Here is a 17567-nt window from a genome sequence, read left to right on the forward strand (position 1 = left end):
TGGCCCTCTGCACCAAGATCTTCGCACAGGAGAGGTAGGCCACTCAGGCTGCTGGTCCAAGTGAGCTAGTGCTCCGAATTCCTGGAGATCTGCCTGGACATGAAGCAGAGAAGGCCTTCCTGCACCAAGATCTCTGCACATGAAGGGTGGGGTAGCTCATCTTGCTGAACCAGGTGAACGTGTGTTCTGAATATCTGAAAACCTTCCGGGGTGTGGAGCGTAGAGAACTTCTCTGCACCAAGATCTCTGTACAGGAGAAATGTGGTGACTCAGGTTGCTGAACCAGGCAGGTAGCTTCTCTGAATGCCTGGAGATCTGCCTAGGTGTGGAGTGGAGAGAGCCCCACTATACAATGATCTATGCCCAGCAAGGGTGGGGCATCTCAGGCTGCTGAGCCAGGCAAACATTTGCTTTGAATGCCTGGGTGGAGGGGCAAGGGCCTGACTGTCTGTTTCCACGAGGAGTAGGGCATCTCAGACTGCTGATCCAGGCAAGAAGTTACTCCAAGTGCCTGGATTTCTGCTTGGAGGTGGACTAGAGAGGGCCCTGCTGCATCACTGTCTCAGGAGAAAAGGCTGGGGTGCCCTGCAATGGCACACAGACTGGTTCCAGGTTGCCTACCTGACGCTGGCTACAAGTGTCATTGCCCAGGAAAAACTACCACTGTAGCAGCTCTCCTGCCTCCGGCCTGTGACGGGGGAGAGCACAATTTCAGCACTTACATTTCCTGATGCGCTTTCCACAGATCTGGCTGTGTAAGTCCCTACCCTGCTCCAGATTAGGCACTCCAATCTCTGGCCCAAGACTGAAATGACTGAGCAGCCGTGCTGCCGAGTCACCAAAAGATGTCTAACTGTGTATGTGCCTGAATTAAAAATGATGTGCTGCTCTTGATCCTGCATCTGGGAAAATGTCTGCAGCTCTTCCAGGTGCCTTTTCCTCACAGTGTCTCCAATCCTCTCTGTAAGTTAGCTCCAGGGCTAGAAAGAAACAACATGCTCTCCCTTGGCCTAAGTTGCTTGGATCCCCACTGGAAAAGTTAGTCACAGCCGGAGGGTCTCTGCCTGTCTCCTGGGCTTTACTCACTCGGCCAGACACTGTTATGGAGGCTGTTTACCCAAGTTCTTCTCCCCATGACCTGGGGTTTCCTTAAAAAATCTAGTGGATTCCCGTTTTCCTTTTTTACTTAAAGCTCACAGAGTTTATCTTTATGGACTATCACGCTATTTCCAATTAGCTGAGACGTGCTAAAAACCTCAAATCTATCGTCTTGAAGGAAAACTACAATGTTAGTAGTACTATCTATTATGAAAGAAAGAGACAAAGAAAGGTAGCAGTACAGTGTAGTAAAATAAAAATTATCTTTGAAATTTCAGTTGTGGATTTGAATGTGAAATTAGAAGTTTCTGAACACATCAACTTGAGAGGTTGTTGTATGTTTCTTCCACTTGTTCTACTATAAATGGGGGTATATTATATTATTAAGAGTGCCATAACATAATAGCACAGCCTGGGTAGCTTAAACAACTGAAATTTATTTTCTCACAAATCTGGAGGCTAAAAATCCAAGATTAAGGTGTCAGCAGGTTTAGTTTTTTCTGAGGCCTCCCTCTTTGACTTTTATATTGCCAACCTTTCCTTTTTTCCCCATATGATTTATTTGTCTCTGTTGTCTGTGTCCTAATACCCTCTGCATAATAAAAGGACACAAGTCATACTGGATTAGGGCCCGTGCTAATGACCCCATTTTAACTTAGTTACCTCTTCAAAGACCCTATCTCCAAATACAGCCACATCATTATGTATTGGGCATTAGGGCTTCAACATTTGAATTTGGAGAAACAATGCAACCCATACATGGGATAATGACATTTATCTCATATGATTTTTGTGATGAACACAGAATAGTGTGTTTATTCATTCCTAGTGTTGGAACAGTGTGTTATTTATAGCTTTGGGGATATGATCTATAAAGCAGCTAACTATATTTTTCGTACATATTTGGGTGGATTTGTGTTTTCATTTGTCTTGGATAACTTCCAATAAGCAAAAATGCCAGGTAGCATATTAAATTCATGTTTAAATTAAGATACTGCTAAAGTAGTTCCAAAGTGTCTGTACCAGTTTGTAGTCCCATCAGCAGCATTTGGAAGTTTAATTTGGTCTACTTCTTTGCCAGTACTTGATACCATTTTTTTTTTAATGTTAGCCATTGTGGTGAATATGTAGTGACATATAATTTTGATTTTTGAATTTGCAATTATAACTAGTGATGTTGGCTTTTTTTCATGTGATTATTGGCCATTTGCATAGCTTCTTGGAAAAATGGTCAAATCTTTTGGGTTTTTTGGTGTGTGTTAATTGGGTTGTTTGTCTGTTATTATTAAATAATATTAGTTCCTTAGATGTCTGTATACAAGTCAGTTAAAAGATACATGTTTGTCAAAAAGTTTCTCCCACTCTGCAGCTGGTCAATTTGTTTGGTTTTTGTAACTATGCCTTTTGAAGGACAAAAGATTGTAAACCTAAGGTCTATTTTACCTTTTTTTTTCTCTCTATACATAGGATTTATGTTGCCTAGTTTTAAAATAAAAATAACTTTGCTTCACCAAATATCACAAATATTTATTCCTATTTTCTCCTGGAATTTTAATAGTTTTAGTTTTTACATTTAGGTAAAAGACAAACTTTGAGTTAGATTTTTGTATATGGTTTGAAGAGAGTCATGGTTGATTATTTTCTATTCAGTTATTCCATACAATTTATACAAAACCTCTTTTCTGATTGAATTACTTAGACAGCTTTATACATTTTTCCATCTATTTCTCTTACGTATATTATAAACATCATAAGATAGTGTTACTTTTTTTAACAGCATATGCTTATCAGGAACTAAGATATTATTAATAAAGAAAAAAGCCAAACATATTATTTTCCATTTACTCAGATATTTTTTATTGTAAAACTCTTCTTTCTTTTCTGAGGAGTAGTTTCCATTTCACACATTTTTTTCTTCTGTTCTTAGACGCCTTCCTGCGTTGTTTCCTACAGTTCAGGTCTGCTGAAAATTGATTCTCTTACTTTTTTTATCTGAAAATATCTATAAGAAATCCTCTTTCTTGAATGATATTTTAGGTGAATATAGGATTCTTTAATTACAGATTTTTTTTTAAAAAAAAGAAAGCTGGAGATGTTCCACTCTCTTCCCTTCTTCATGAATTTTGATGAAAAGTTAGCAATTAAGCAGATTGTTGTTCCTGTATATCTAACATGTCATTTTTCATTTGTCACTTTCAATATTTGTTCTTTATCTCTGGCATTCAGCAGTCTGAATATGATGTTCCTGAGCTTGCACTTCCTTCTGTTTATTATGGTTGGTATTTGCTCAATATCTTGGATTTAGAAATTTCCATATCTTGCCAGATTTGGAAAACATGTAGAGAATAATATCTTCACCTTGTTTTTGCTCCATTTTTTAAAACTATTTTCTTTGTGATACCCTAATTATGCAATGTCCAAGGACCATTTGCTATAATCTAACAGGTCCCAAAGACTCTGTTCTTTATTTTTTATATTTTTCCTGTTTGCTATTTACTTGGATCCTTCATATTAATCTATCTTCAAGTATGCTTTCTCTTTATTCTGCCATTTGATTTGGCTATAAAATTTCCCATCTTTTTCCCCAGAAACTGCATTGCCCAGTTCTAGATTTTCCATTTTCATTGTTCTAAGTCTCAGCTCAAATCTATTTATCTGTTGAGATTTTTATTAATCACGCTTTATTTTCATGTATTTCACATAGTTATAACCAATTCTTTTAAATCCTTGCAATTTAGTTGAAATATGTGGTTCATCACATGTTCTTGGCTGAGTTTGATGTTATCCTCTCTGGCCCTTTTCCTTCCAGGGTTCCTCCACTCTTTTCAGTGTTCATGGTATACAATCTTTTCTTTCCCCATGCAAGGATGATTATTTCCACAAGTGTCTCCAACACATTTTTGCGTGCATCATGAACTGCTAGCTACAGGCTAAAATCTTAAATGGGAGGAGTCCTTATATATATAGTTCTTTGTATGCTCTCCTTCACATACTCAGTCCCCAAAGGGCACTGTTTTCTTTTGTTCCTTTTCCAGTACAACGAGTCTTCGATGACATCATTTTCATTCAATGTTGTTTTATTATAATGTTGATGAGAAAAAAAATATCCTTTCTAGCTAGGGCCACTGTCTGCGTGGAGTTCGCATGTTCTCGCTGTGTGTATGTGGGTTTCCTTCAGGTACTCTGGTTTCCTCCCAACTGCCAGAGATGTGCATATTAGATGAATTGGTGTGTCTTCATTGTTCTAGTCTGTGTGAATGTATTTTTGTGTATGAGTGCTGCTGTGATTAAATACAGCCTTGGCCAGGGTGGTTTCCACTCGGAGCCCTGAGATGCTCTAGGCACTTGCCACTCACAACCCTGAACTGGACTAAGCATGTTGGAAAGTGAATGACTGAATAAAAAATAATAATTGTAAAATAAATATTTGCCAAGTAAATGATAATCATACAAATGCATGATAGTAAACAATGTGGTCTAAAAACTTTCATTGAACCATCATGTTTTGTTATGGTTTTTGAACTGCTTGGAAGTAGGACATGCTGCTTACAATTTTCACCTTGCAAATATTTATTGCTTGATTTAAACCACCACCACTATGACCACCATCACTTACTGATTCACCAAAAATTGGGTCCATTATTATTTTATTTGTTTTCATTAATCTTTCTTAAATGCATATATAGCTCACATTTATTTCAATGTTTAATATTAGAAGTGACTTTTATCTTTATGTAGAAGTTTGGTGATTGTTTTGACCAGAAATATGCCATAGGAACTTAACAGTTTTTTGTATCTATCAGTATAGGGTAAAATTTGATTCTTTATACATTGTTCCTTTTTAATTCACAGTTTCCAAGAACAAGAACATGTCAATGCTGTAAAGGACTTACTATACTTTCAGGCAACTGTTTTTATATTATGTTTCAGTTGTTTTTCTGCAGGGAGTATTCCAATACAGTCATATCTATTGTAGTCAAATGTAGAAGTTACATAAATTATTTTTTGATGTCTGAATTTTGTGTGCTAATAAATGCAGAACATTATTACAGCTACATAAATAACCAATTATTAACAATCAACTACTGACTCTACTAAGGTATGGCTGAACAAGGGAGAGGATCATTCTCCAGATGTGCAAGTTATAGAAACAATTAAGTGGGCTAAATTAGATTAATAGTAAAAATATTGAGGCAAAACGAAGAATTTTCAGACTACAAGGTTTTTGGAGACTGGACATAAAAGCCATGATAGGATCTAAGACTTCTAGATTATTTTAAGCATAGAATACAGAATAGTCTGCAGTCAGGTAGTTGGTGTAGTTTTGGGGTGGTGATGGTAGTGACAGTGATGATGGTAAAAGTGGTAACAATGCTAGTAGTGATGATTATGTCATTAGTGGTGGTGAGAATAGTAGTATTGGGGTGCTGACTAAGGTAGAAGTGGTAATGGAAATGTTGTAATGATAATGAAGTCAAAATCTGGGAAAATCTATTTGAAGAATTGATTAGATAACAAGTTTCACAAGGGGATGAAAAGTCTTCCTTTTTCTAACATTGTGAAAATCGTTCTCTTAAAAAAACAAGGTGGTATTTTAATCTCAATTTAAATAATCTTCAAAATGTAGTTCAGCCTCTTTTAACCAATTTGATTTGTTTCCCATGAAGAATTGTTTATTTTTTAAGCTCCCACAAAGTTGTGGAAACGTGCACTCCCCAAACCAAAAAACATGTTACTCAATATAACTATATCTGCAATCCTTTACTGGCTATGATCCTATAGCATTTTGTTCATTTTTTATAATACTTACAGTGGTGAAGCACATTTATTCATTTATGTAAATTATTTGAGAATGAGGATGATGCTTATTTATTCATTTATTTATATTTTCAAAAAGTTTATTTGAGTACACAATAAGTGTGTATATTTACAGTGTACATGAGGTCTTTTGATACAAGCCTGCAAAGCATAATAATCATGTCATGAAAATGGGGTATACATTCTTTCAAGCATTTAACCTTTGTGTTACAATCCAATTATACTCTTCTAGTTATTTTTAAAATGTACAATTAAATGTACAATTAAATTATTATTGACGATAGTCACTCTGTTATGTTACAAACTCTAGCTTTTATTCATTCTTTCTAGTCTTTTGTACCCATTAACTATCTGTAATTCTCCCTCTACTCCATATCCTACTACACTTCCCATCCTTTGGTAATGATCCTTCTTACTCTCTATCTCCACAAATAAGAACATGTGATATTTGTCGTTTTGTGCTTGCCTTATTTCACTTAGCATAATTACCTCCAGTTTCATGCATGTTGTTGGAACTGACAGGGTCTCATTCATTTTTTATGGCTGCATTATACTCCATTATGTATAAGTACCACATCGTCTTCATTCATTCATCTGTTGATGGATGCTTAACTTGCTTCCAATCTTTGCTCCTCTGAATAGTGCTGCAAAAATCATGGGAGTGCAGATAACTCCTCAATATACAGATTTCCTTTCTTTTGGGCATATACTCAGCAGCAGGATTGCTGGAACATATGGTAGTTCTATTTTTAGTTTTTTGAGGAATCTCCAAACTGCTCTCCGTAATGGTTATAGTAATTTACATTCCTACCAACAGTGTTTGAGGCTTTCCTTTTTTTCCATATTTTCTCCAGCATTTGTTATTGCCTGCCTTTTGAATAAAAGTCATTTCAACTGGGATAAGATGATATCTCCCTGTAGTTTTGATTTGCATTTCTCTGATAATTCTTGATGTTGAGCACCTTTTCATACGCCTGTATGTCATTTGCATGCTTTCTTTTGAGAAATATCTATTCAAAGCATTTGCCCATTTTTAAATCAGGCTATTAGATTTTTTTTCTATAGAGTTGTCTGAACTCCTTATACACTCTGAAATTAATCCCTAGTCAGATGGGTAATTGGCAAATGTTTTTTCCCATTCCGTGGCTTGTCTCTTCACTTTCTTGATTGTTTCCTTTGCTGTGCAGAAACTTTTAAACTTGATATAATCCCATTTGTCCATTTTTGCCTTGGTTGTCTTGGTTGCCTTGGTTGTGCTTGTGAGTACTATTCAAGAAATTTTTGTCCAGACCAGTATCCTAGAGAGTTTCCTCAATGTGTTCTTGTAGTAGTTTCATAGTTCAAGGTCTTAGATTTAAACCTTTAATCCATTTTAATTATATTTTTGTATATGGTAAGACATAGCGTTCTAGTTTCATTCTTCTGCACATCCAGTTGTCTCAGCACCATTTATTGAAGAGACTTTCGTTTCCCCAGTGCATGTTCTTGGCACTTTTGTCGAAAACAAGTTCACTGTGAGTATGTGGATTTGTTTCTTCGCTATTATGTTCCATTGGTCTATGTGTCTGTTTGTATGTCAGTACCATCATATTTTGAATTCTGAAGGTCTGTAGTACAATTTAAAGTCAGGTTATGTGATTCCTCCAGTTCTGTTTGTTGTTTTTGCTGTTCAAGATCATTTTAGCTATTCTGAGACTTTTGTGGTATTTTGATAGGGATTGCATTGAATCTGTAGATTACTTAGGGTAGTTTGGAAATTTTAGCAATATTACTTCATTCTACTGCACGAATATGAAATATTTTTCCATTATTTTGTGTTCTCTTCCATTTCTTTAATCAGTGTTTTTCAGTTTTCATTATAGAGATCTTTCACTTCTTTGGTTAAATTAATTTCTAAGTATTTAATTTTATGATTAACTATTATAAATGGTATTAATTTTTATCTCATTTTCATATTGTTTGCTGTTGTCATGTAGTAATGCTTCTGTTTTCTGTATGTTGGTTTTGTCTCTTGCAACTTTAGTGAATTCATTTAGCAATTATAATAGTTTTTTTTTTTTTAGTGGAGCATTTATGTTTTTCCAAATGTAAGATCATATCATCTGCAAACAAAGATAATTTTACTTCTTTCTTTTATATGTGGGTGGCCTTGTTTTCTTTCTCTTTTTTGATTGCTCTAGCTAGGACTTTCAGCACTGTTTTGAATAACAGTGGTGAATGGGGGCATCCTTGTCATTTTTCAGATTTTAGAAAAAAATATTCAGGTTTTCCCCATTCAGTATGATACTAGCTGTGGGTATATAATATATGACTTCTTATCTTGAGGTATGTTCCTTCTATGCCAATTTTGAGGGATTTTATAGTGAAGGGATGTTAAATTTTATCAAATGAATTTTCAGCATCAGTTGAAATGATCATATGGATTTTCTTCTTCATTCTGTTGATATGATGTATCACATTGATTTGCCTATGTTGAAGCATCCTTGCATCACTGAGATAAATGCCACTTGGTCTTGATGAATGATCTTTTTAATGTGTTGTTGAATTTGCTTTGCTACTAGCATTGTGTTGAGGATTTGTATATCAAAGTTCACCAAGAACATTAACATGTAGTATTTTTCTATTGATGTGTCTTTGTCTGGTTTTGGTATCAGAGTAATACTGACCTCATAGAATTTATTGGAAATATTCCCTACTTTATTATTTGAAATAGTTTGAGTAGGATTGATATTAGTTCTTTTTAAAATATTTGTCAGAATTCAACGGCGAAGCCATTAGGTCCCTGGCTTTTCTTTACTCCGAGAACTTTTATTACAGCCTTGATCTCATTATTAGTTATTGGTCTCTCAAGATTTTGGATTTCTACATGGTTCGATATTGGTAGGTTGTATTTGTCTAGGAATTTATCCATTTCCTCTATATTTTCCAATTTATTGATGTATCTTTGCTCGAAGTACCCACTAATGATCCTTGGAATTTCTGTGGTGTCAGTTGCAATGTCTTCTTTATCATCTCCAATACCTTATTTATTTTGGTCTTCTCCCTTGTTTTCTTTATTAGTCAACTAAAGGTTTGCCAATTTTGTTTGCCTTTTAAAAAAACAGGTTTTTTTATTGAACCTTGGTATTAATTTCTTCATTTATAATTCATTAATTTTGCCTCTTATTATTTCTTTTCTTCCACTAATTTTGGGTTTATTTTGTTCTTGCTTTTCTAATTTTTTAAGATGCATCATTAGGCTATTTATTTGAAGTTCTTTTTTGACATAGACACTTAGAGCTATAAATTTCCCTCTTAGTATTGCTTTCCCTGAATCTCATAGGGTTCAGTATGTTATGTTTCCCTTATCATTTGTTTCAAGAAATTTCCCATTTTCTTATGTCTTCATTAACCCACTGGTTATTCAGGAGCATGTTTTCAAATTTTCATATGTTTGTATACTTTTCAAAATTCCTTGTCTTATTAATTTCTAGTTTTATTCCATTATAGTTAGAAAAAATGCTTAATATTATTTCAATTTTTTAAATGTTTAAGACTTGTTTTGTGATTTAATGTATGGTCTATCCTTGCTAATGATCCATCTGCTGAGGAGAAGAAGGTGTATTCTTCAGCCATTGGATGAAATGTTCTATAAATGTCTATTAAGTCCATTTATTCTATCATGCATATTAAGTCAGATGTTTCTTTGTTGATTTTTGTTGTCTAGGAGATCTTTTCAGTGCTGATGGTGGGGGGTTGATTTCTCCAGTTATTAACGTATTGAAGTTTCTCTCTGTCTTTTGCTCTAATAATGTTTACACATCTGGGTGCTACCGTGTTGGGTGCATATATATTTAAAATTGTTATATCCTCTTGCTCAACTGACCACTTTATCATTATATAATGACTTCGTTTGTTTAAGTTTTTTTTATTTCTCAGAATCTATTTTGTTTGATATAAGTATAGCAACTCCTGTTTTGTTTTGTTTTTTTTACTTCTGGTTTTATGGGATATCTTTTTCCACCCCTCTGTTTTCAGTCTATGTTTGTGTTTGTATGTGAAGTGTGTTTCTTGTAGAAAAACGATCATTGACTTTTGTATTTTTTATCCATTTAGCCACTCTTTGTATTTTTATTGTAGAGTTTAGTCCATTTACATTTAATACTATTATTGATACGTATGGACTTATTTCTGTCATTTTGTTATTTTTTGTTGTTTTGTGGCCTTCTCTTCATTTAGTCCTTCCTTCCTGTCTTCCTTTTAGTGAATATTTCTCTGGTGGTATTATTTAATTTCTTACTTTTTATTTTCTGTGTATCTATTGTATCTTTTTCACTTTGAGGTTACCATGAAGTTTATGAATGCTATCTTATAACCCATTTTTTAAACTGATGACAATTTATCACCAACTGCATAAACATACTAACAAACATGTGATAAGGGAACTAATAAAAATTCTACACTTCAACTTTATCTCCCCAGTCTTTAACTTTTCGTTGCTTCTGTATGTTTTATTGCACTGTCCATGTCTTGTAAAGTTGTCATAGTATATTTTTTGGTTTATCTTTTAGTCTTTCTACTTCAGAATAGTTTACATACTACATGTACTGTATAATAATATTCTGTTTTTTTCTGTGTGCTTGCAATTGCCAGTGAGTTTCATACCTTCAGATAATTTCTGCTTGCTCACTAACATACTTTTTTTTTTTTAACCGATTGAAGAACTCGCTTTAGCATTTCTTGTAAAATTAGCATAGTGTTGATGAAATCTTTCAGGTTTTGTCTGTCTAGGAATATCTTTATTTCTTATTCATACTTAAAGAATATTTTTACTGGATACACTATTCTAGAGTAAAATTTTTTTTTCATCAGCACTTTAAATATGTCATGTCACTCTCTCCTGGCCTGTAGGGTGTCCCCTGAAAAGTCTGCTGCCAGACATATTGGAGCTCTATTGTCTGTGTGTGAGTGTGTGTGTGTGTGTGTGTGTTGATGCTTTTAGAATTCTTTCTTCATTTTTGACCTTTGGGAGTTTAATTAGTAAATGCCTTGTGTTGTGTTGGGGTTAAACTTGTTTGTTTTTCTATAATCTTCTTTTACTTGAATATTAATACCTTTCTCTAAGTTTGGAAAGTTCACTGATATTATGCCTTTGAATAAACTTTCTACTCTTAACTTGTTTGCTACCTCCTCTTTAAGGCCAATGACTTAGATTTTTCCTTTTGATGCTACTTCTAGATCTTGTACACATGCTTTATTGTCTTTTATTCTTTTTTTTTTTCTTTTGGCTCATCTGACTGTGTATTTTCACATAGCCTGTCCTCAAGCTAACTTGCTGTTTCTGCTGCTTAAGTAATTCTGCTATTAAGAGACTTTGATACAATCTCCAGTATGCCAACTGCATTTTTCAACTCCAGAATTTCTACTTGATTCTTTGTAATTATTTCAATATTTTAAAAAAAAATTATCTGATGGAATTATGAATTACTTCTCTGGGTTATCTTGAGTTTCTTTGAGTTTTCTTAAAACAGCTATTCTGATAAGTCATATATCTCTGTTTCTCCAGAATGGATGCCTTATTTAGTTAATTTTGTAAGGTCATGTTTTCTCAGATGGTCTTAATGTTTTTAGATGTTTGTCGGTGTCTGTGCATTGAAGAATTTGGTATTTATCGTAGTATTTGCAATCTGGGCTTGTTTTAGCCTATCTTTCTTGACAAGGCTTTCCAGGTATTAGAAGGAACTTTGGCCCTAAGCCCAATAATGCTGTGGCTTCGCACAATACTTCGATAGAAGCATCACTTTGGTGGTCTTGGATAAGATTCAGAAGAATTATCTGGATCACCAGGCAGAGACTCTCTTTTTCTCTTACTTTCTCTTAAACAAATGGAGTTTCTCTCTTTCTCTCTCTCTCTGCTGATATGTCTTAAACTGGGAGTGTGCTGATGCGAGTACTCCTGTGACCACCACCACTGGGACTGTGCTGGATCAGACATGAAGCCAGCACAACACTGGATCTTACCCAAGGCCTGTTGTAACCACTACCTTGCTACCAGTTATGTTCATTCAAAGCCTTTGGGCTCTACAATTAACAGGTAGCAAAGCTGGGAAGGTTAATGTCTTTTGCTTCAGAGTAGTGAGTTCCCCTAGGCCCCTGGTGTGTCCAGGGATCCTATCTGGAAGCCAGAGATCAGAGTCAGAAACCATAGAAATTTACCTGATATTCTATTCTATTACATCTATTCTGGCACTCATACCACAATACAAAGTCCTTCCCACTCTACCCTCCCCTGTTCACAGGCAGTGGATCCTATCCCTTTATCTATCCCCACCACTGGCCAATGGGGGGTTCTGTCAGGCCACCATTGATGTTCACTTAAAACCCATGGGCTCTTCAGTCATCTTGTGGTGAATGCTGCCAAGCCTGGGACTTCTCCTTCAGGTCAGTGGGCTCCCCTCTGCCCCAGGTCTAGTCCAAAAATGCTGCCCAAGTCCCTAGCCCTGGACTCACATACCCCCAAATCCTGTTTGTTTTTCTCCTCCACTGTCGCTGATCTGGTACCTAGAGCGCAAGACAAAATTCCCTTTACTTTTCTCTCTGCTTTTCTCAAATGAAACGAGTCTCACTATAGCCACCTCACCTGAGAGTGTGTTGGGTTACAACTGAAGTCAGCATGTTTCAGATACCAAGGCCCATGACATGCTACCTGAGTATCACTGCTGGTTATTCAGGGGCCAAGGCTCTTTTGTTAGTAGGTGTTAAATCCTTCCAGGACTGGGTCCTTCCCTTCAAAGCAGCAGATGTCCTTTTTATCTTGGGGTGTGTGTAGAAATGTTGTCAGTGAGCTAGTTCCTGGAAGGGGGACCTTATAACTCCACCCAGTGCCCTATTCTACTGTGGCTGAACTGTTATCTAAGGTGCAGGACAAAGTTCTCTTTACTCTTTGCTCTCTTCTCTTTAAGCAGAAGTAAGGAGTCAGTTTCCTTGCAGTGGGATACACTGCCTGGGGTTGCAGGAGTGGTGATGGAAAAACTCCCTTAGCTGTCTTTGCTGATGTCTCCCTAGGTCCCATGCCACTCTAATCCACTCACTCTGAGCCAAGCCCAGCACTAGCAGTTGCCTATGAATTGTAGTCCTTATGTCCTAGACTGCCTTTCAAGTTTACCTAGGACACTAGAGCACTTTGGCCCTCAGTGCCAAGACATTCAAGTTCCAACCATTGATATATTCAATTCTCATCTGGCTAGATCTGGTCTAAATGTCCCCTCCATGTGTGGGCACTGGTTGAGCCCAGCACAGCTTTGCTGTCTGCTGTGACAGAGCAGCACTGAGTTCAATGCAAAACCCCCCAGTCACTGTGCTCTCCCTCCCCCAAGTACAGATTCTCCTCTCCACCACACGGCTGCTGCCAGGGGATGGGGAAAGGGTGCTATTGGTGATTTAAGATTCTATTTCTTAGCCCCTTCAATAGCTCTTTCAGTGATACGAAGTTAAAACCAGGTACTGTGATTGCTTACCTGATTTTTTATTATTTTGACAGTGTTTTCTGTGTGCTGATAGTTGTTAAAATGTGGTGTTCTTGGTGGAGGCATAAATGATGTAGGCTTCTGTTCTGCAATCTTTCTGTGTCCTCCAGGACTACTATGCTTTGTATTACCATACAGAGTAATTTGAATGATGATGAAATAGAAGGTTTGGAATTTTAACCACTATTTGCAGTGTATAGGTGCACAAACCACCATGGTACATGTAAACCTATGTAGCAAACCTGCAAATTCTGCACATGTATCCCAGAACTTAAAGTAAAATTTTAAAAATGTTAAATTTCTTACTAAATAAATGAAAAAGCTCTAATAATACTGGATCACCTAGAAGTGTATTATGAAATCTTTAAAAGAACTTCCTCTCTACCTTTACCGACTCAATATTCCTCAACAATCTGTATAGCCAAAACAAATAAAGGCTGATGCCTCCAAGTTTGGTTCACATGTCTTTCCTCTGATAATCTTGGGGCATTAACACACAGAAAACTTTGAATTACTTAGACATGAGAGTCCTATGATGCTGAAGTGGAAAACCAGGAGCCACTTATAGGACCACTATGGATTATTCATTTCTCTTTACCAGCTCACCTTCTATAGACAGAGACATGTAGGAGTAATAATCATAGGATTTATGGACCTCCTTTTTCCTTCCTAATATAGGGATGTCTTTTCTTCTCTCTTTCTTTCTGTTTTTTTCCCCTCACTGTCTTCTACTTTAGAACAAATTCTCACTCCGAGATCTCAAAAATAATAGTAACAGGTATCCTAGAGGGAAAGTTTTCTTTAGAAACTCTTATTTTCTTTTCTACTTGTTATATTCCTTTCACTGAGCCAGTACAAAATATGGCTACCTGCTCTAAATGAAGCATATTTGGAAGTGTATAAATATGCAGAGGAACAAACTACTAATAGAACCTTAATAAATCATTCTTCTGCTTATTGAGTGAATATTTGTGAAATCAATGACAATAAAATTATTTTAGAGATGGAGAAAAATTCTAATTTTCTTTAAATTGGGTGATATTTAGGAAGAAAACATCCTGGCATTTTCAAGAGTTCTCATAGTACTCTACATTATCAGTCATGTGTTATTTTTGGTAAACTTTCAGAAGTCCCTTATAGTTACTCATTTTTAAAAATAAGACTGAATTTATTCAAATTTGGCAGAAGAGGGTGGGTTTAGGAGTCCAGTTGAACTCTCCACACCATACTGTGTTATAGAGTAATCTGGTGGGAAGTTAAATCATTTCTGGGCTGGTGAAAGAAAAGAAAAATAAAAGAAGCTTAGGCTGGACTGAGAGGCTCTGGGGCTTTAAACAAGTTTCAAAATTAGGAAAGTGATCTTATCTCACATTCCATATCTTATCATACCCTCTTATTTGTATTTCTTAATGCAACCTGCAAGCCAAATTACTATTTTAATGGATGCACTTAGTTCATTACTGTATGTTAAAGTAGAACAAAATTCCTCTAGCATCTATCTTATTCTGAAGAGAAATAACACTATTTCAACTCAGTGAGTTTTAAGAAAATACCAATTTTTTTTCTGATTAGTTCTGTGCCTTTTTGTCCTGATAGTATTCAACATAAATTGAACCCATGGGCTGATCTGTAGCACACATCAAACTCCGTAGTTAGCAGGATCTAAATTACTTCAAATATGTCCCTAGGGTGGATCTCAATTGAATTAACAGCCAGTTCCCTACCAAATAATCTCTTGAAAGGCGACAAAATCTTTCTTTGTGAAATGGCTTCTCTGACAAATGTCTGTCTAAAGGACTGCTACTCAAATTTAACGTGCATATAAAAAAGATCTTGATTAAATGTGGATTTTAGGCCAAAAATTTAAAGCTTCTGTTTCAGTAGGCTTGGAGTGGGACCCAGCTCTCTGTGTTTTTAACTAGGCCTCAGGTGATTCTGAGACAAATGCTTTGTCTGTTCGAGCATCTACCTTATGTGATATTTAAGAGATGTTCCTCTATCCTTTTCCAATCACATTAAGAAGATGCTTGTTTCCTATTTTCTTTTCTCCATCAACTCTTCATTTTTTCCCACAGAAAACATGGAGAAACCTAAAACCTGGTTTTCATTTTTTTCAATCTCGTATATTTTAGATGGTTTTCTTTTTACAAGGCACTTAAGCTTTTCTTTTCTACCTTCATTTTCTTCAAAATGTTTTATGCTACTACCAGAAATTTGTTATTTCCCTAATTAAGCAACTTATAGAGTTCTGAATTCACTATGATAAATAATTGATAGTTAAGTGGAGTATATATATATACACATGATTTTTACAAATAAATATTAATCACTACAAAAGATGGAAAATATAAAACCAGTAACTTAAGCTTCTTTATTAAAAATTCAATATTTCTGAGACCTCTGTTCTGTTCCATTGGTCTATATATCTGTTTTGGTGCCAGTACCATGCTGTTTTGGTTACTGTAGCCTTATAGTATAGTTTGAAGTCAGGTAGCATGATGCCTCCAGCTTTGTTCTTTTTGCTTAGGATTATCTTGGCTATACAGGCTCTTTTTTGGTTCCATATGAAATTTAAAGTAGTTTTTTTCTAATTCTGTGAAGAAAGCCAATGGCAGCCTGATGGGTATAGCATTGAATCTATAAATTACTTTTGGCAGTATGGCCATTTTCATGATATTGATTCTTCCTATCCATGAGCATGGAATGTTTTTCCATTTGTTTGTGTCCTCCATTATTTCCTTGAGCAGTGGTTTGTACTTCTCCTTGAAGAGGTCCTTGACATCCCTTGTAAATTGTATTCCTAGATATTTTATTCTCTTTGTAACAATTGTGAATGGGAATTCACTGATAATTTGGCTCTGTGTCTATTACTGGTGTATAGTAATGCTTGTAATTTTTGCACATTAATTTTGTATCCTGAGACTTTGCTGTAGTTGCTTATCAGCTTAAGGAAATTTTGGGCTGGGACGATGGGGTTTTCTAAATATACAATCCTGTCATCTGCAAACAGAGACAATTTGACTTCTTTGTCTCCTGTTTCAATACCCTTTATTTCCTTCTCTTGCCTGACTGTCCTGGCCAAAACTTCCATCTGAATGGTTTGTAGAAAAATTATATTGATCTTACCCACATTATTTGAAAGTTGAAAATACTATTTAGTTTATAAGATAGCACTCCACTTGTCAGAATAACCAGTTAAATTTCTCAAGTCATAACTACCATTCAACCTCAATCTCTTAACTTTAGCCAAACTGCACTTTTTTCTCCCACCTCAGAACCTACTCATAGTCACTGTTTATTAAAACACCAATATTTCCCTCCAGTCACATGACTACCCTCTTACTCCTTTCGGAACTGTGCTATAAATTTACATGTATATATATATATATATATATATTACACAGAACTTTAAAAACAATCAAATCCTCTCTATTCCAGATCATTCTGTGTCATCTTTACTTTTTATAGTACATATCGTCCCTTGTGTTTATTTTTATTTTTTAATATATGTTTTCTTTACCCCATCATGGGAATTCCATGAGAGTTGAAAGTTTCCCTTTACTGCTATTTCCTCATTGCCTAAAATAGTGTCACACAGTGAAAGTTCAATACCTAATCAGTAAATGGTGACAGAATGACTGGCAATTGTGCATGCACTAGAAAGGTTTTATGTTACAATGTCACAGAGCTCATGAACTAAGCCTCTGACTTAATACATATATTAAGGTAATAGCAATAAAACTTTTATTATGAGCATATTGAATTAATGTCTGTCTTTACCTCAAGCTCTATTTGTGCAATATAATAATTCAATTAAATGCTTTTCTTTCTACATTGCCTTAATGCCAATTTTATCTTACTGTAGCTAAGAAATACAGTTAATATAATATGTACAAAATGAATGCTTAGATTATTATTTTAGAATATATTTCTCAAATTGGTTTTGTGCTTTGTCTCCGGTAACACAGACAACACTAAAATTATTATATTCTAAAGAAGCTGAGCTTTTAACTTTAACGTAGTCTTAAAAAGATCTAAAAATATGGCTACTCAGTGTTCTGTCTTGTAGTTCTATCACATGAGTTCCCATGTAAAGAATTCCTTTCATTTATTATAATACCTTTTTCCACTGTTGAGAAACTCTCT

This window comes from Pongo abelii, chromosome 6 (assembly GCF_028885655.2).
Source record: "Pongo abelii isolate AG06213 chromosome 6, NHGRI_mPonAbe1-v2.0_pri, whole genome shotgun sequence".
Classification (NCBI taxonomy): domain Eukaryota; kingdom Metazoa; phylum Chordata; class Mammalia; order Primates; family Hominidae; genus Pongo; species Pongo abelii.